We start from the raw sequence: 19,068 nt of genomic DNA, 5'->3' as shown, positions 1-19,068 counted from the left end.
GTAGCTTGAGTAACGAAGATTTTTGTGAGGTAAGTGATTTGTGAAAGGTATAGGTTAATGTTAGTCAGGGCCATTCTTTCGTAGGGATTATTGAAAGTCAGATTGCGTTGCGCTAAAAAAATATTGTGTGTCAGTTTAAGCACAGTCGTGTATAAATTGTTCTAAGGGGAGCCCTGCGAAGTCACTCTCGGAGTTCGCGACGCTTTAAGCAATGTGTCGACATGCGAAAAGAAGGCAGCAGTACTGAAGCTCATGTGAGGTGTCAAGTGGGTTAATGATGTCACATTGGCACTAATTTTCTTCACAATTATGCCCACCGCCATGGTGAGGTTTCACATGATGGGAAGGTTGTCAAAAACCTTCTTACCTCCCTTCCGACACGTCCCAGGCGATTCAACCCTACTCCAAAGAGGTCATGTGCTGCAACGACTTGGAGCGTGATCTGACCCGTTTGGAGTGTATTGCAGCAGTAGTGTTCGTTCTGATATACAGGTTAGAAAGACTAGGGACCGCCTAAAACCATTCGACAAAATTTGAACTTGACCCGAAGCAGCAAACAGTGTTTACGCTTTTTCGGCCCTGCTATGGCGTGACCACAGAGCGCGCCAACAAGGACGGGCGTGAATATAATAGAAACCGCTTCGACGCACCTTAAGTGCAGCGGACTGGTTTCAGGCTATAGAACAGCTGCGAGGCACCTCTGAGCTGAATAGGTGTCCAAGTCCCTGACAGATAAATTTTTAACGAGCTTAACAAAGTTGCATGTGTGGCACCCAAGGTGTTGCCGAAACCTCCATCGGAAAAGCATCCAAGTTTCCCACTAAACTTTTCACTTACTGCAACATTCACAGACATTCACTCCTCTTCTGAACTACACCAGACAACTCCTCATTTGGCACCCAGTTTGTCACACATGACATCGCATGAATCTTTTACAAAGTTCGCTTCTCCTTTTTATCCCTGCCTCTTTCCACGATCTTCACGAAGATTAGAGATCATCCTTCACTAAGAATAAGATTTTCACTTTGCAGGGGAGTGTGCGCTGATATGAAACTTCCTGCCAGAATTAAACTGTGTGCCGGATGGAGACTCGAACTCGGTACCTTTGCCTTTCGCGGGCAAGTGCTCTACCAACTGAGCCACCCAGTTTTAATCTGCCAGGAAGTTTAATATCAGCGTACACTGCGCTTCAGAGTGGAAATCTCATTCTGGAAACATCCCCCAGTCTGTGGCTAAGCCATCTCTCCGCGATATCCTTTCTTTCAGGGGTGCTAGTTCTCCAAGGTTCGCAGGAGAGCTTCTGTAAAGTTTGGAAGGTAGGAGACGAGGTACTGGCAGAAGCAAAGCTGTGAGGAGGGGGCGTGAGTCGTGCTTGGATGGCTCAGTTGGTAGAGCACTTGCCCGCAAAAGGCAAAGGTCCCGAGTTCAAGTCTCGGTCCGGCACGCAGTTTTAATCTTCCAGGAAGTTTCATCCTTCACCAAGTCTCAGTACTCTAAATCTGCCATGTAACTTACACAGATACTCATAAAATTCAGATTCATATTTTTTCTTAAAAATTATGAAGTTTTATAATCACGGTTTAAAATTCAAGTCGTGTCCTTTATTTGTCTTGGCACCATCTGAGTCCTAATAGTCCAGCGTCATGTTAGTGCTGAAGCTAATCTGATCAATGATTCACCATATTTATGAAAACTTCATTCCAAAGTTATTTGTAATCTCAACGTTAACAAGCAATGATCACACGTACGGCACAGCGGACACACCAGGAACCGCGGTGTTGGCCGTCGAATGGCGCTAGCTGCGCAGCATTTGTGCACCGCCGCCGTCAGTGTGAGCCAGTTTGCGTGTGGCATACGGAGCTCCATCGCAGTCTTTAACACTGGTAGCATGCCGCGACAGCGTGGACGTGAACCGTATGTGCAGTTGACGGACTTTGAGTGAGGGCGTATAGTGGGCATGCGGGAGGCCGGGTGGACGTACCGCCGAATTGCTCAACACGTGGGGCGTGAGGTCTCCACAGTACATCGATGTTGTCGCCAGTTGTCGGCGGAAGGTGCACGTGCCCGTCGACCTGGGACCCGACCGCAGCGACGCACGGATGCACGCCAAGACCGTAGGATCCTACGCAGTGCCGTAGGGGACCGCACCGCCACTTCCCAGCAAATTAGGGACACTGTTGCTCCTGGGGTATCGGCGAGGACCATTCGCAACCGTCTCCATGAAGCTGGGCTACGGTCCCGCACACCGTTAGGCCGTCTTCCCCTCACGCCCCAACACCGTGCAGCCCGCCTCCAGTGGTGTCGCGACAGGCGTGAATGGAGGGACGAATGGAGACGTGTCGTCTTCAGCGATGAGAGTCGCTTCTGCCTTGGTGCCAATGATGGTCGTATGCGTGTTTGGCGCCGTGCAGGTGAGCGCCACAATCAGGATTGCATACGACCGAGGCACACAGGGTCAACACCCGGCATCATGGTGTGGGGAGCGATCTCCTACACTGGCTGTACACCTCTGGTGATCGTCGAGGGGACACTGAATAGTAGATGGTACATCCAAACCGTCATCGAACCCATCGTTCTACCATTCCTAGACCGGCAAGGGAACTTGCTGTTCCAACAGGACAATGCACGTCCTCATGTATCCCGTGCCACCCAACGTGCTCTAGAAGGTGTAAGTCAACTACCCTGGCCAGCAAGATCTCCGGATCTGTCCCCCATTGAGCAAGTTTGGGACTGGATGAAGCGTCGTCTCATGCGGTCTGCACGTCCAGCACGAACGCTGGTCCAACTGAGGCGCCAGGTGGAAATGGCGTGGCAAGCCGTTCCACAGGACTACATCCAGCATCTCTACGATCGTCTCCATGGGAGAATAGCAGCCTGGATTGCTGCTAAAGGTGGATATACACTGTACTAGTGCCGCCATTGTGCATGCTCTGTTGCCTGTGTCTATGTGCCTGTGGTTCTGTCAGTGTGATCATGTGATGTATCTGACCCCAGGAATGTGTCAATAAAGTTTCCCCTTCCTGGGACAATGAATTCACGGTGTTCTTATTTCCATTTCCAGGAGGGTATATAGACTTTAACAAAACTCCCAATCCCAAGTACCGCAGTAACCCCATACCACAGAAAATGTTTCGTCAGACAAAATTAACTTAATGTGAGTTTCATCAGCAATGGAAATCTTATGCATGTGAGCTGCAATTGGTCTCATAGCGTCAACCTGAGCATTCCAACGGGTATCAAACATGAAAAATAATAACTTTCAGAATAGTTTCAGAATTTCCCATCTTTGTGGGCTGCAACTGAACTGGTTGCGAAGTTGTTGAAACACTAAACAGAAAGTGACCGCTTCATTACTTTCCTCAACAGCACGTCCTCCACGTAACGTAAGGCTATGACAAACACGCGATGAAAATTTTGCAAGATGATTGAACTGAACGAAATTTGTCTGAACTCCTTTATAAGCACCACGTATATTACTTCCTTTAAAACAACCACGTTCGCCGTATTCATTTATAGAAACCGAGGGTTCCACAAGTGCTGATCGAATGTGCAATAGCAACTCGTATTTAATAATCACATTCTACGAAATTACAAAAACTGTCCATTTGTTTGTTTATTAAGTACATATAATGCAAGATGAATGTTGTCTGTTCAAGACAATTTGAATCAGGATTTACCCCAACAATAATTGATTATTTCTTCGCATTCTCCCTCTTTCCCAGGGTGGCACTCCTAACATGATGAGCACAACTGGAGATAAATTCATTCTGAGTATTACTGGAGAGATATTGCACTTGTAAACGCTTTCCAGCTCCTTTCCGTCTCTGACCTTGTTCATGTGTTTTACAAGAACTGGATCATCGTGACTTGAGAGCTCTAATATTCCGAGGAAGTTCCCATTATTTGCATCTTCCATTTCCTGAGATGGACCTTTGAAGGCCAAGCCACTTTGAGCAGCTAAATCAGCTAATGAAATGTTTGTAAGTATCAATGGATGTTTCACAGCAAATGGATTGTCACTGAATTTTGATAAGACTCTGTACATACAGTTTAGTACCTCACAAAGAATACCTGACCCTATAAGTATAATGTATTCAAACAATGAATTTAATTGGCGGGCCCCATGTGGTTCCCAAGTTGTGCAGCGACCGTAAACCATAAAATTACCAAATAAGCAGCAACTAGTCGCAAAATCGAGTTTTATTTATTCACTTTTGCAAATCGATTTCAACTGGTCAACAGCCAACATCGGTACTACAAATACAAGAACGAAAATAAAAATAATTAATCACAGGGACCAAATGAATAAATGTACATAAAGCAACGTAAAACCAATTAAATGTATATAGACGCATTGTTGTTGTTGTGGTCTTCAGTCCTGAGACTGGTTTGATGCAGCTCTCCATGCAACTCTATCATGTGCAAGCTTCTTCATCTCCCAGTACCTACTGCAACCTACATCCTTCTGAATCTGCTTGGTGTATTCATCTCTTGGTCTCCCTCTACGATTTTTACCTTCCACGCTGCCCTCCAATACTAAACTAGTGATCTCTTGATGCCTCAGAATATGTCCTACTAACCCATCTCTTCTTCTAGTCAAGTTGTGCCACAAATTTCTCTTCTCTCCAATTCTATTCAATACCTCCTCATTAGTTATGTGATCTACCCATCTAATCTTCAGCATTCTTCTGTAGCATCACATTTCGAAAGCTTCTATTCTCTTCTTGTCTAAACTGTTTATCGTCCATGTTTCACTTCCATATATGGCTACACTCCATACAAATACTTTCAGAAACGACGTTAACAAATTTCTCTTCTTCAGAAACGCTTTCCTTGCCATTGCCAGTCTGCATTTTATATCCTCTCTACTTCGACCATCATCAGTTACTTTACATCCTAAATAGCAAACCTCCTTTACTATTTTAAGTGTCTCATTTCCTAATATGATTCCCTCAGCATCACCCCATTTAATTTGACTACATTCCACAATCCTCGTTTTGCTTTTATTTATGTTCATCTTATATCCTCCTTTCAAAACACTGTTCATTCCGTTCAACTGCTCTTCCAAGTCCTTTGCTGTCTTTGACAGAATTACCATGTCATCGGCGAACCTCAGAGTTTTTATATCTTCTCCATGGATTTTAATACCTACTCCGAACTTTTCTTTTGGTTCCTTCACTGCTTACTCAATATACAGATTGAATAACATCCGTGAGAGGCTACAACCCTGTCTCACTCCCTTCCCAACAACTGCTTCCCTTTCGTGTCCCTCGTCTCTTATAACTGCCATCTGGTTTCTGTACAAACTGTAAATAGTCTTTCTCTCTCTGTATTTTACCCCTGCAACCTTCATAATTTGAAAAAGAGTATACCAGTCAACGTTGTCAAAAGCTTTCTCTAAGTCTACGAATGCTAGAAACGTAGGTTTGCCTTTCCTTAATCTACCTTCTAAGATAAGTCGGAGGGCCAGTATTGCCTCACGTGTTCCAATATTTCTACGGAATCCAAAATGATCTTCCCCGAGGTCGGCTTATATCAGTTTTTCCATTCGTCTGTAAAGAATTCGCCTTAGTATTTTGTAGCTGTGACTTATTAAACTGGTAGTTCTGTAATTTTCACATCTGTCAACACCTGCTTTCTTTGGGATTGGAATTATTATATTCTTATGAGGGTATTTCACCTGTCTCATACATCTTGCTCACCAGATGGTAGAGTTTTGTCAGGACTGGCTCTCCCAAGAGCGTCAGTAGTTCCAATGGAATGTTGGAATGTTGTCTACTCCGGGGGCCTTGTTTCGACTCAGGTCTTTCAGTACTCTATCAAACTCTTCACGCAGTATTGTATCTCCCATTTCATCTTCATCTACATCCTCTTCCATTTCCATAATATTGTCCTCAAGTACATCGCCCTTGTATAGACCCTCTATATACTCCTTCCACCTTTCTGCTTTCCCTTCTTTGTTTAGAACTGGGTTTCCTTCTGAGCTCTTGATATTCATACAAGTGGTTCTCTTTTCTCCAAAGGTTTCTTTAATTTTCCTGTAGGCAGAATCTTTCTTACCCCTAGTGAGATAAGCCTCTACATCCTTACATTTGTCCTCTAGCCATCCCTGCTTAGCCATTTTGCATCTCAGTAAAAAAGGGAGCACCAAATTCTGGTCAACTATTTAACTGTTAAGGCTCTGTCCGTTCTCACACCAAATAACACTAAAAAGTTCTGCAATCAGTGTTTTCCCACGAACGCCGTTTCTAGAACATTCTATGTCGATTTCCTACATCATAGATGTCTTGTTTAGTTCACCAGTTCGTCGTTTTTCTGTGTACAAAATTTGCTTAACGTAAACTTCTAATCTGACAAACTATATATTTTAAGAACGTACAATAAGAACATCTCCTGTCTTTAGGTGGAAGAAATCGTCAGGCAACCTTGGCTGGTGTCTGGCTGACGCAACACATAAACAAAGATGAATAGCGTCATTTCCTTCGGAGGAACTGTTCAAATGGTTCAAATGACTCTGAGCACTATGGGACTTAACATCTGAGGTCATAAGTCCCCTAGAACTTAGAACTACTTAAACCTAACTATCCTAAGGACATCACACACATTCATGCCCGAGGCAGGATTCGAATCTGCGACCGTAGCAGTCGTGCGGGAACGGACTGAAACGCCTAGAGCCGTTCGGCCGGAACAACTGTGAAAAGGATCTTGTTCTGTTCCCAACTCGATCTGCCTCCCGAGAAGTCGCCGGACCGAGTAGAAAGTCCTCTCAAAATAGGACTTTGACCGACCTGGGCCTGATTGTGGAAGGTCAATTTGTTTGCTACAGACGTCTGTCTCCACGATTGATTATTCGCACATTGTAGTTGGACCCGTGCTCTATGCAGTGCCCGCCTACGGCTCATGGAAAAAATTCCCTCACCAGATGGACCAGTGCCCAGCTGAATAGTGTTGTTTGGCTCAATACCTGCGCCCTGATTGATCAAGGGCACCTCTCCTCCTGTTGGTCAGCCCCTGTACCTTAGGAAATAGCTCTGCAGGGTCTCGGCCTGCAGCCCCTGTTGTGGCGTACTGATAGCTCCATAGATCAAGGCTCACAAGCGACAATTTGCTTTTCGACATGCAAATTTCACAATCAGAGCACAGAAGGTTAAATGTAAATGTCGTGTGAATAGGGCCTCCCGTCGGGTAGACCGTTCGTCATGTGCAAGTATTTCGATTTGACGCCATTCGGCAACTTGCTAGTCGATGGGGATGAAATGATGATGATTAGGACAACACAACACCCAGTTCCTGAGCGGAGAAAATCTCCGACCCAGCCGGGAATCGAACCCGGGCCCTAGGATTGACATTTTGTCCCGCTGAACACTTTCTTTTTATTGAACAAACTAACAGTACGTATACATACACAATGTAACAATTCTTCAAGGTACAATTTAAAATATACAAATGATTACTAGTTTAACAAAAATATTAGAAAAACGTTAAATACAACAAAATATAAGACATTCTGTCCTTTTTTGTCGATGCATGAGAACGTGGATAAGAGTGCTGCTTCATGTGACGGGTAGGCATGGTGCACCACAACTCTGATGGGGGTCAAGGAAGTCGCTGCCGAGATAACCAGCAAAAGTTTTGCCAGTAAGATAGTTTACGGGTGTGGGAGCTATGCGCTGTCACAGCTTTGTACCAGAAGTCGAGGACTGTATGCGGACCACCCTGAAACAGGTATTCTAAAGCCTGTCCTCGAAACCAGATGAATGTATGGTGTTTAGCAAGAGGGTAGTGAAATGTCTGGGGCAACAGCAAGAAATCTGGGATTCCCGTCGTTGGCGGGGCTCGGAAGTAAAAGCCCACGGTTCGTTGGATGAGGAGCCAAACATTTCGTTTCAGGGGACACGTAAGACGGTGCTCGTAGGTGCCTTCGAGCTGACAGTCCGGGCAGAGTGGGGAGGTGGCCAGTCCTATGCGATCAAGTCAACTATTGCCACTCAGCTACCGGGGGCGAACAACAGAGACAGTCAATAAATAGGAAAAGATGGCTTGACTTTTACAGTCACTGATATCATTGCCGTTATTAGCAACCAGTATAAATCGAGAGATAGAAACATAACTACGATTACGATTAATGCAATTCTTGGAATGAGATGTATCAGTCAAAGAACGGGTTGGTCCCTCTGACTACATCCGTTTTAGGAACACGTCAGAGCCCGAGAATGTGAATATGTGGTTTGCGCTGATGAAAAAGGTCAGCATAGTTTGACCATTCTTATCCCATGAGCTAACACTAACTGTCCCTGAGTCTTTTTGGCTGCAAACAAATGTGAACGTCCTGCAGGATGGGGTACCACGAGACTGCAGTTTACATCTTCGTTACTTCGTGGACTAAACATTTCCACAGTGGTGAATAGGACATGATGGACCAACGAAGTCGCCACCACCATCTCCATTCTCAGCCCCTTCTAAATTCTTCATGTTGGATCATGTGACAGGCTTAATGCACGCCACATCTGTACGTGATGTTTTCAATGTTAGTAAATGAATTACGGATACAATAGCGTCTGTCACTCATACACCTGTGCACACATCGGTTGAGATGTTCGTTCAGTATCGCCTATACGCTTAACTGGTTACTAAAGATTCCATGTAGATAGGTATTTATTTTTTGTACAAATCTTTCTGAGTTACTTTACATGATGCAGAAAACTGCTTGTATCTATGTCTCTGTAATTGGATTTGGAAACCAGGAAGGATTCATGTGTACATCCTGTACTTTTCGCGACAAAGGATTTTGAACTTGAAGTATTGTGATAATGGGCAATACAGAGAGATTTATGTAGTGAAGTTTGTTATTCATATGCCTCATTTGCCGAGCTGACTAAGGTCTTATTGTTTCCCATTCGTTAGTTCGAACTCGCACTGCGTGACCTAACTCAAAAAGAAGAAGAAGGAAAGAAAAGATTCATCACGAAAGAATTATCCGAATGGGTCGGAAATTGGTAGATATGAGCAAGTGTAAGCGAAAAAAAATTATTAGAATTTTACGAAAGTTGGATGATTTATTCAATAGAAAGTTTTCGACATACGCTGCAAGTCAGTATCAAGTTGGTCTGTCTGTGGACCTTAGGCAAACAGTTGTTTGGCTCGGTATTAATTGACAGAATTGCATATGCTCCTGAGGGATATCGCGTAAAATTCTATCTAACTGTCGTTTTAGAGCCCCAAACTCTCGAGATGGTTAGAGGGTGCTGCCCATAATGCTCAAAACGTTCACAACTGGCTAGAGATCCGGCGACCATTATGGCCAAGGTAGGGTTTGGCAAACACGAAGACAAGTAGCAGAAACTCTCGCCGTGTGCGAGCGGACATTATCTTGCCAAAATGTAGGCCCAATATCGTTTGCCATGGTGAGCAACAAAACATATAGTCAATGTACCGCTATGCTGTTAGGATGCAGCGGATGATAAACAAGAGGTCCTCCTATGAAATGAAACGACACCCCTGACCATCAGTCCTGGCTGTCGGGCAGTACGGCGACCGACAGTCATGCTGGTATTCCACCGCTGTCCAAGGCCTTCGGAGCTGTGTTCGAACCGAGACAGTTCCACACCAATTAGATTCCAACCCGAATGTGATCGATACAACTGCAAACGGAGTTGTTGGTAGTCGGTGCAAGGGGCGACGTGAGCCTCGCCTCCTTTCTGTGAGCAGCCTATTAACTATCCTTGTGATCACTGAAGCACCAGTTGTACATTGGATCGATGATAATGATGAGTTCGAGTCTGCGAGTGCCTCTCTGTCGATTGCTCGGTCATCTCGTTCTGTCTTCTCTTTGGGATGACCGCTTCCTTCTTGAAGCTATGTTCGGCTCTGGGTAACCCCATTCCTGCCAACATCTTCGAATAGTGGCACCGCTCCTATTCAAATATCGATTGATTCCCTGATTACTCCAACCGGCGTCTTTGAGCCCAACTACACGTCCTCTCTCAAATGCTGACACCGGCATATATTGTTCACGCGCCCGGCTGGGAGGCGTTGTTACTGTTTGAGTACACGGAATGATATTCGAAAGGACTTTAGGCTCTTGACCCCTATTTACTATCCTTGTCAGCTCTGCCTGTAGCGTCAAACATTCATCCATACAGCGCCAAAGTTTACAATTTTACTTTTTCGTCAATATCTGTATGAATATCAATTTGTGAGCAATTTGCACAGATGTGACTCAGTCCGAATGGAGTTAAGTAAATTGGTCGTAAATTGATATCGATACAAGTACTGACGGAAAAGAGTGAGTGAATCACTGTGCAGGAGGGCGAAGGATGTATGAGGATGGGTGGTAACCACATGCAGTATTGCTTATAGTGTCTGGTCCTATGTAACATGCATATGGGAATTAGAGGATAGATTGGCACATATCTCAGCGGGTACTGGTTTCCGGACGTATCATTATCCTTCTAGTTTTGGTCAGTACTACCTCCTGTATGAATATGTGATACGTTTTTTAAAATCCCACTTTACAAAAACAAGTCGTTGTTTAACGTTGTTACCAAAAATTTCGAAAAGTACATTACTGATTTCCTTCAAATTTTCAGAATAATCTCAAAACAGAGTGCGGGAGAGATAATGCTGTGCTGCGAAAATGTAATGTATCGTTTTCTTTCTTGCAGTCAATTTTAACTACAGTAGCAGGGCGTTTAAACCATTAGACAACTGATTTCTCACATGTATATTCTTTTTCTTTGTATATAATTTCAAACAAAAATTGTGTACACACACCTATGTGCCGTTTTGTTTTCTTCCTTGTGGTCGGTCTTAACAGAAAACAAGAAAGTTGTATTTATGCCTTATGGGCTTGTGGTTAGAATATTACTACGGATCGATCATGCTTAGGACAGATTGAAAAAGCTGTTTATGTACGACGTGACCTACCAACCACTCTGATGGATCTACGCCGAATCGCCATTGTGGAGTGGGACAATCTGGACCAACAGTGCCTTGATAAACTTGTGGATAGTATGCCACTACGTATATAGGCATGTATCAATGCAAGAGGACGTGCTACTGGGTATTACAGGAGCCAGTGTGTACCGAAATCTGGACCATCACCCCTAAGGTCTCACTGTATGGTAGTACAAAGAAAGTTTTGCAACCTCTCGGTTCCGAGAGTTCTGGGACCTGTACAGAAAAAATTGGAATAGAGGTCAACATAAACATCATTTCCACCCTTTTTATTGCTTCATGAGCATGATGTTTATGTTGATCTCTATTACAATTTTCTGTACAGGTCCCATGACTCTCGGAACCGAGATGATGAGAAACTTTTTTTGATGTGAGTAATTAGAAAGAAGAGAGTAAGTCATGCACCCTACGCTGCAGGTGGTGATCAGCTGCGGCTCACGAAAACTGGTATCCCAGGAAACAAGCAACCATTTTAAAATGGGCTAGTGCGGTCTTCTCTACATCCAGGCTCTGAGCGTAGCACTCCCGGACGAGTTCCATACTGGAACCTACCAATGGCATTAAGTGTCTCTGCAACTGCAGATCCATCACGTTCCGCGAGAGGTCCTCTTTGCAGCCAATCAGGAGCGCCATGTTCCCCGAAGTCCTCCTGTGGCTTCCTTGCCTTATTGGTGTTTCTCTGTTATTACGTCATTTCCGTTACTGTTTCACGTACTGCTTCACGTTCTCAAGCTGTTGTTCGTATCGCTTTGATCAGCTCCTACGAGGAAGTTGCCTCAGTTTCTGTTGTGTTTGCTTCAACCCATATCTTCTCCTGGAAGAATTCTAATTCCTACAAGGAAATCGTATTTGATATTGCATAAGTTTTTTTTTCATAGCCTTTCTTCTCTCAGTGTTCTAGATTGTATTATTCTGTAAGAAATTCCTATCATATGTCACTAATGGCTGTCTATTTCATGCTCATACAACGTAATACTATTTTCTGTCACAACCATGCTTAAAAGAATTATCAGGTCTTTGGTTTATCTTCTCAGTCCAGTCAAGCAGCGGATCATAACTCTTGAGAGATCCAAGCCTTTCACTATCATCGGGAAGTATGTGTCCAACTACAGTTTATCAGAGAACCAGTGGGAATTTGCTTCATGTTCTATGAGTCAATGTCCCACTAAAAAGAGAAGTCTGCTAATGGTTTGCAGAACTCTTATAATTATAAATTTCACCTACAGGTTGTCTAACGGCAGGGTGTGGGCTGGGACAGTGGAAAGCTACTGGCCCAGAGAATGTAAACAATTTTAGACAATTCAGCTTAATTAACACACAAACTAGTAAGCTTAACAAACGTAACTGTAAACATGTAACAAGTATGACATTCAAGTGTAGGTCGGTAGCGCAAACAATAATTACTTAAAGTCAAGTACAGAGATGAAACAAGTTAGCGTACTCTTATCTACTGAAATCCAGTTGAGAGGCAATCTAGAAAATCGCAATGCAGTTCGATAAACTTACCAACTCTCAAGTGCTAATTTAAACAAATGAAGTGAGGAACATAACATTTAAGAATTATTGTTTTCTCATCTCTCATTATCCCCTCTGCTACGATGATATCCATCATGACTTCAAAAATGCTGAATTGTTATTATCATTATCATTATTATTATTATTATTGTTATTATTATTAATAACTGTCATTATTATAGTTATTAATTTTAATGACTCTGTAATAGTAGCTCATGTATATACATAACTGAGCCACAAGTACACACAAAAATAGAGAAGCTTAATAAAGGAATGTTTAATAAAGTTTTTGATAAATGTACTTCCTGGCACTGTGTAAGAGAGACCGTTAGGCGCAAAGCTGGACAGCGTACAGAAAACAAATGAACCAAAGTTCAAACATGCGGCTTCACATCTCGAGCGGGTTCAGTCGTTAAGCTCTGTTAGTGCTCAATGGAGGAACGGAACTACATCATACTGATACCGAACGAGATGCAGACATGTTAGTGCCCTGCGTTGTCTGGTGGTTAATGGCAATACAGTGCGTTTGATATATCAGATATGACTGTCACGCGGATCCTATGGAGAGAAATGACACTTCATCCTATAATTTTGTGTGTGTGTGTGTGTGTGTGTGTGTGTGTGTGTGTGTGTGTGTGTGTGTGTGTGTAGATTGATGGGCACGACAAATGCTGGCAGCATGTGTCCATTCTGCTCCTTACAATGGTCTGAGAATTTCCCAGAAGGTGGTGATAGCGTCCTCAGCTGAAGCGCACAATAAAAGTGCTCCACAAGATGAAGCCTTGCACAACAAAACACGGCGGGTTGACAGCGCAGGCAGTAATTAACGCTTGCTGCCCGCTTGTCAACCGGCTGGCTCCGAGACAAATCGTTCTGTTGTGCTTTCTGGAAGCGACTGAGAGTCGAAGTTCTCCGAATCCCTTCTCTGATCTTCTCAATGCACTTCAACACGCGCTACCAGGTACGTGCGATGTCACTCGCCCTAATAACAATCACTGTCCTCTACGGACGCATACTCGTTCCTCATCATAGATCATCTGATATTCAGTGTTGGATAAAGGCCATTTCTGGACACTTTTCCACACATTATGGTCTCTGCGTACAGACATCAACACTAACGTTGCTCTACTTCGTCAGTTAGCTGCAGTATTGTGTTATAGCTTTTCTGTTGGTTGAAACGTCCCCTTACAACAATTGTACACGACTATGCTTAAACTGACATACAATATTTTTAGCGCAACGGAATCTGACTTCCAAAAATCCCTACGAAAGAATGGCCCTGACTAACATTAACCTACACGTTTCACAAATCACTTACCTCACAAAAATCTTCGTTACTCAAGCTACTGCAATACAGCGAGCGCCACTACTGCCAGCTAAATAAAAGATTCAAACTACTGAAGGCCCTAACTACTGATAGGAATACTTAACAAATGAAAGATTTTAATACAGAACAAACAATGTATTTACCTTAATAGTCATAATATATATAGCATTTCATGACATCCAGTCTTACAAATTTCAGAACTCCGCCATCTCTCTCCCCACGTCCACCACTGCTGGCGGCTCACCTCCAACTGCGCAACGCTACGCGCTGTTCACATCCAGCTGCCGCTGCCCAACACTACAATGGCAGACAACAATGCAAACCAGCCACAGACTGCACACGGCATAGCCAGTGATTTTCATACAGAGCGCTACGTGGCGGCGGCGTTACCAATAAAAAAAAAAAACCTAAACAGCCTACTTACATGGTGAGCTACGCTGCTGCGGCACTGTGATATTGGCGTGTACCAGGACTGCAGATGTACACCTGGGAAAACAAAATAATTAATTACGTAACTTTATTTTTTTATGAAGTTTTGACTTAAATTTCATGAGTATCCCACATACCGCTATTGGCAGTCATCCATCTTTTTTCCTCTTGGCTGGTAACTTGGTCTTTCCTCATTTCCTGGCAAACGCAGAGAACGTGCTTGCTCCAACTATCATCCAACGCTCTGATTACAGTCTAGCGCAGCTTCACTCATTTCTGTCACAGTCACAGTTACGTCTCCCACCGCTCTCTCTCCTGCTAATTCCCCATTTCTCTCTGAGCAACCCTTAGGTCTTTAAAAGTTTTTCGCATTAAATATTTCAGAAAACAAGCAAAAATATGTTCTGTAACATTAAAGCACACTTGCTCAAGATACTTCTTAACAAAAAGACAGGCACATTTCTTCAATCTATAACAGCATTCAAGGAGACAATGTGTTTATTAGAAAAAACAAATTCTTTCCATCATCTGTTGTCGACGACTGTGACTCAAGCCTGTTAATGCGTTATTGGCAAGACCGCAGGTGGATGCAGCTTTTCTTCTTCAGGACACTACGATGGTGGGAAAAACTGAAAAAAATGTGGAAAAAAACAAGAATTCACTGAAATTCAGAAACTACGTAGTCATACCTGGATTTACACTCAAGAAGTAGCCGAATTTTTTGGCGACATAAGCACTAGATCAAAAAGCCTGGAGATACCTCGAATATTTCGCTAGAAAGCTACAAGAAAGAAACAGCTACTAAAATCACAGGACCATCTGCTCCCAAAAAATGACCAAGAGCTCTCCAGTAAAGTTTGAGTTAGCCCACAGATCACCTTGAAACCATTTTACCTGCATGTAACCATTTTCAGGGTTCCGTACCTCAGTTGGTAAAAACGGGATCTTTATATGACTACTTTGCTGTCTGTCTGCCTGTCTGCATGAATGTCCGACTGTTAAGACCCCTTTTTCTCAGGAAGCAGTAGATATACGAAGTTAAAATTTATGCCACATACTGTGGTCCCTAGGCGCTGTAAAACATTTAAGCTTATACGTCAACTTTTTTTTTTTTTTGAGTCATCAGTCTTCTGACTGGTTTGATGTGGACCACCACGAAATCCTCTCCAGTGCCAACCTCTTCGTCTCAGAGTAGCACTTGCAACCTACATCCACAACTGAAACTTCCTGGCAGATTAAAACTGTGTGCCGGACCGACACTCGAACTCGGGTCCTTTGCCTTGAAGGATCGGTAGTCGTGCTTGGGTAGCTCAGCCGCAGAATGAAAATCTCTTTCTGGATACATCCACAATTATTTGCTGGATGTATTCCAGCCTCTGTCTTCCTCTACAATTTTTACTCTGTATATCTCTCTGTAGTACTATGGAAGTTATTCCCTGATGTCTTAACAGATGTCCTACCATCCTTTCTCTTTTCTTCTTCTTCTCAGTATTTTCCGTATACTTCTTTCCTCGCCTGTTTTACGGAGAACCTCCTCATTGTTTATCTAATCAGTCCTCTTAATTTTCACCATTCTTCCGTAGCACTATATCTTAATTGCTTCGATTCTCTTCTGTTCCGATGAGAAGACTAATGACTCAAAACTTTGTAAATATATCACACGAATAAAAATACTTTTGTCACGTTGTCCAACTGTCTGTTTACCAGTCTGTTAAGAACCTTTTCTCTGAGGAACACCTGAACGAACCAATTTGAAACAAATGTTTCATATTGTAGTCTACGGGCCCCTGGCGATGTGAAAAACCTTCTAAGTCAGTGCAATCAAAAGATACGGTCATTTGTGTCACATATTTTGATACTCGCAAACACACTCATCGAAAGCTACAGGGTACTTCGCGTTGACCTACAATCACGAAATTTCCCAAGAAGCAAGGTTTCGTACCAGAACCAATGGATAAAATCCGAAAATGTATCATTTGTAATCGTGTCAAACGCAACAAAATTTTTTGTTATTTGTTGTCAGACTGTGTGTATGTCCATCCCTCTGCTAATACCCCTCTTTCTCGGGAACGGTTAGACGTATCGAGCTGAAATTTCTGTCACTTACTAATGTCTATCTTCCGTTGGCGATATAATAAACTTTAGCTACTAGGTCAATGCAATAAAAAATACGGTCATTTTTGTCACATGTTTAGATACTCGCAACTGAATCATCAAAATCTACAGGGTACACACCGTTGTCGTAGAATCACGAAATTTACCAAGAAGCAAGGATCTATGCTGTAACCAAAGGAAAAATTCTAAAACTGATAATTTGTATTTCTATCACACGAAAAAATTTTGCCATTTGTTAGCACACTCTGTCCATCCGGCCGTCTGTTAAGACCAATATTTCTCGGGAAGGATGGACGTATTAAGTTGAAATTTGTCTCTCGAACGAAGGTCTATAGCCCCTTAGTCAATAAAATCAAAAGATATGGTCATTTATGTCACAGATTTTGGAACTCACACATTAAATCCTATACGATGTAGAATAAGAAATTTGCCAGGAAGAAAGCATTCACAGTACAAGGAAAACATGCTAAAAATGTGAATTTGTAAATGTATCAAACGATAAAAAAAAATGGCTTTTCTTATCTGACTGTCTGTCCCTCCCTCTTTCTCACAGGAACGGTAGACGTTTCAAGTTGAAATTTATGTCACATATTAAAGATTTCTGGTCCCATGATATAGAGTATTGAAGATTCTAAGTTACTGTACTCAAAAGATAGGATCATTTATGTCATATATATTTTGCTCGAAAACTCACTCATTAAAACCTATACGGTTCATCCCCTTGACGTGTAATCATTAAATTTGAAAAGAAGGAACGTTTCACAATGCAAGTAAAAGAAAAAAATCATGAAATTATTAATTTACGACTATATCACATGGAAAAATATTCTTGTGTCATTTGTTATCCGACTTGAAACTTGAAATTGTACGGAACCCTCAATGCCGGCCGCGGTGGTCTCGCGGTTCTAGGCGCGCAGTCCGGAACCGTGCGACTGCTACGGTCGCAGGTTCGAATCCTGTCTCGGGCATGGATGTGTGTGATGGCATTAGGTTAGTTAGGTTTAAGTAGTTCTAAGTTCTAGGGGACTAATGACCACAGCAGTTGAGTCCCATAGTGCTCAGAGCCATTTGAACCATTTTTTGAACCCTCAGTGCGCTAGTGCTACTCGCACCTCGACATTTTCTTTTCCTTTTTTTTTCAGTTGTTCTCATTGGCAGTACCAACTGTGGGAAACTTACTGTTTTCGACACATATATAAAATTGAGTGTTTTGGAGAAGAGTGAGAGCATGTTAGAGAGAGAGGGTTGAAGGTGCTGGCAGTGGAGATGGTATCCATATCACATCATCATGGTGCGGTAGGTTTCGGTGGGTTCGGTCTCTCTCATAGCAGAATCTTCCCTGTCACCCAACAGCTCTTTCTTCCAGCGTGCGATCTCCTGCTGTCGCCGTACACTGTGTAACATTTTACCATCATACATAATTATTGTTTAAATAAGTCATTATACTCTTCTGTTACGTGGCCTGGTTGACTTTCAAGAGAATTTCCTCCGCTAGCATGCGTTAAGAGAAACATCAAGTGCACAGAAGAAAACAAATCATATCCTTCTACCCCTTGCTCTGGGATACAGACACACACACACACACACACACACACACACACACACACATACAGAATAGAGTGTGGGTGTAAATACATCCACATTTAGAGGGTATGACCGAAAGTGCTACAATCTTGATCCATGTTATTTATCGTTGATGGGCCTACGGCGCACGCTGCGGCCCTGGGATATTCACGTCGCAGCACACACACAGGATAGTGGATTGGATTGCATGTCTAACCACATTTTGAATATATGGCCACAAGGTCACATGACTGGTAGTGTTGTCATCATGACCTTTACCTGATTGTTTTTTGCCACTAGACTGAGAAAGCATTGTTAGTTAAACAGCATTTACTGTTGGTGGTCATTCTTGTCATATTGCTGTGCCAAGACATAGTCCAGAGTTTGTCTTACGCCTTTACGAATAATAAGGCAGGCTGATATGGGGTCTAAACGAGCATCTTCCAGACAATGAAGGTAAATACCCTTGACTTGTATGGAGCACACACGTTTCAGGTAATCAGGACCGACATCTGATAATAAAACGATGCTCTGTGGATGACTGTCTATTCATCGTAAGCGATCGGTAGGCATACAATACCTTCACAGAGTTGATTTTTTTCTTTGTTAAGAACGTGGACAATTCTAGAGATACATTATGTGATCAACAGTATCCGGACACACCCATATCAGCGACCTCAGTAGTTATTAGATATAGCGAGAGAGTAGAATGGGGCGCTCCGCGGAACTCACTGACTTCGAACCTGATCAGGTGATTGGGTGTCACTTGTGTCATACGCCTGTACGAGAGATTTCTACACTCCTAAAATACCTGTTTCCGATATGATAGAGAAGTGGAAACGTCAAGGGACACGTACAGCGCAAAAGCGTACAGGCCGACCTCGTCTGTTAACTGACAAAGACCGCTGACAGTTGAAGGATATCGTAATGTGTAATAGGCAGATATCAGTCCAGACCATCACAAAGGAATTCCACACTATATTAGCATCCACTGCAAGTACTCTAGACTGTTAGGCGGTAGGTGACAAAACTTGGATGCAAATGGCGCCTCGCTTGGTGTAAGGAGCGTGAAAATTGAACAGTGGAAAAACGTTGTGTGAAATGACAAATCACGGTACACAATGTGGCGATCCGATGGCAGAGTGTGTGTACGGTGAATGCCC

At 43.0% G+C, this 19,068-nt stretch overlaps 1 non-coding gene across 1 annotated transcript; it reads left to right on the top strand.

Annotated features, from left to right (window-relative positions):
* The first annotated feature begins 1,370 nt into the window (after window positions 1–1,370).
* Trnal-caa (transfer RNA leucine (anticodon CAA)) lies at window positions 1,371–1,447 on the top strand. The gene has a single exon. It is a non-coding gene; the product is annotated as a tRNA-Leu (tRNA).
* The last annotated feature ends 17,621 nt before the right edge of the window (window positions 1,448–19,068 follow it).

This window comes from Schistocerca gregaria, chromosome 6, assembly GCF_023897955.1.
Source record: "Schistocerca gregaria isolate iqSchGreg1 chromosome 6, iqSchGreg1.2, whole genome shotgun sequence".
Taxonomy (NCBI): Eukaryota; Metazoa; Arthropoda; class Insecta; order Orthoptera; family Acrididae; genus Schistocerca; species Schistocerca gregaria.
The sequence above is the reverse complement of the archived record's forward strand: the minus strand, read 5'-3'. Positions and strand labels throughout refer to the sequence as shown.